The sequence below is a fragment of the Erythranthe guttata genome, chromosome 8 (genome assembly GCF_056151865.1).
Source record: "Erythranthe guttata isolate IM_541 chromosome 8, IM_541, whole genome shotgun sequence".
Lineage (NCBI taxonomy): Eukaryota > Viridiplantae > Streptophyta > Magnoliopsida > Lamiales > Phrymaceae > Erythranthe > Erythranthe guttata.
The window spans coordinates 15,660,310-15,662,514 of NC_142540.1; positions in this window are offsets into that span (position 1 = coordinate 15,660,310).

Here is a 2,205-nt window from a genome sequence, read left to right on the forward strand (position 1 = left end):
TTCTTAAAAAAAATATTTTTAATCAATATTATTGTATTCGTTGCTAAATTACTGTCTCCAGCAGTTATTTAACTGTCGGAGACAGTAATTTAACTGTTAATTGACTTTTTTATTCTTAAAATAACATTTTTAATTAATATTACTGTATTCGTTGCTAAATTACTGTCTCCAGCAGTTATTTAACTGTCGGAGACAGTAATTTAACTGTTAATTGCTTTTTTTTTTCTTTAAAAAAATTATTTTAATTAATATTACTGCCTTGGCTGCTAAATTACTGTCTCCAACAGTAATTTAACTGTCTTAGACAATAATATTAATAATATTACTGTTCGGGAAAATAATATTCATAATATTACTGTCCCAAACAGTAATATTAATTAAAATATTTTTTTTCTAAGAAAAAAAAAGTCAACGCCGGAGACCGGCGGTCAACGGTGGTTGACTGGCCGGAAAAAAAAATTCAGGAAAAAAAAAATTAAAAAAAAAAAAAGAAAGTCAACGCCGGAATCTGGCCGGAAAAAAAACATTTCAGAAAAAAAATTATTTTCTGAATTTTTTTTTTGGGGTTAATGTGATATATTTGTTTAAATTCGGGGTCAATGTGTAATATTATGGAAATTAGAGCATAATGGGTGGAATTGATAAGAATTATATTATGGAGGGTATTTTAGACTAAAGACATGGGGATGGGTTTAATTGAGAGACTGAATTTTTGTGGACCAAAATGCATTTAAGTCCCATGTGATGAGCCTTTTTGCCATTCGCCCTAAAACATAATTAAAAGAGACACGTATTTAATGTGGTGATGATACCATTATATGTTGGGTGGCCGTTCAAATAGCATTAATATTACAGACCTTTAATCAAATGAATTACATGTTGGGTTTCGGGCACGCATACGCAGCGGAAAACAAAAATTTTACGTGATTTAAACCACTTTAAAGCACACAAGTACATGCCCGACAAATTAAATCAATTAATTGCGTACCTTTGCGCTTCCAGCGAAATTAAAAACAACATACATGCTAATAAATTTAACCGAATTTAAATCAATTAACATGCTCGCAATTTAAACCAAATAACATGCTCGCAACGATTTAATCGATTACACATAATCACATAAAATCATACAAACACAAGCATGAAATCATAGTTTAAATTAAACCCTAAAACGAAACTAGGGTTTCGAGTATTTACCTCTTGACGCGTGAGGTAGGAGCGAACGATTCGTCGTGATTACTACGGAAACCAATCCGTAGAATCGGGGCAGCAATGGAGCAGCAGCAGCGGCGGTGTGGCAGCTCACGGCGGCGCGTGTACAGCACGCGCGGTTGTGCGAGGCGGCGCGTGGGGCAGCGTGCGGCTTCGGCTCGTGCGTTGCTCCTCGATTCTTCGATCTACAGTCTTCCTCCTCTCGGATTTCACCTCGTATACTTCGATCTACTAAATCGTGGCACTAGACACGAAGTAGTTAGAATAAAACGGAAAGAAAATAAAGGAGAAAGAATACCGAACAAAAGCCGGCCGAGGAACGGCCGTTTCCGGCGACGGAGCGGCGGTGGTGGCGCGGTGGTGGCCGCGCGGAAGAGAGGGCGAGAGAGAGAGGGTGGCCGATTAGGGTTAGGGTTTTGTGTCTTTGTGCTAGGGTTATAAATCATGTATTTATAGTCCCTAGCATGAAACCCTAGCGGGCTTAAGTTGGACTGGGCCCAACAGCTTAAGCTCGTTAGTTTCTTTAATCGCTCGTATCTCTCAATTCAATGATCGAAAAATTGTAACGATTACAATTTCCGAGTCATTATAATTTTCTCGTCATTACGAGTGCCATCTCTTATTTTCCAACTTTCCAAAAGTGGAAACCCTAGTTCAGTGGACTTTCTAAATTTGGAAACTTCCCGATTTAGAAAGTTCACTAACATGTTCGCTTATTCCTTTCCTTTTCTTATTCTCATTCATAATTCCAAATTACGAATGTTGGACTCAATCATATTGACTTCCAATTATGCAAAGATAAACTATTTTATCTCTGACCGTTTATTCAAAGATCTCATGTGCACGAGCAGTGTGACCCTCGATGGTTCAGGTGTAAGCTAGCCGTGGGCCCACAACTCTTTGTGGTCAAAACTCGTCCCCTTCGAGTTACAATTAAGATGAAGCTCGTTTCACCTTAATCACCCAACGAATCAAGATTGGCGTCTAGCAACT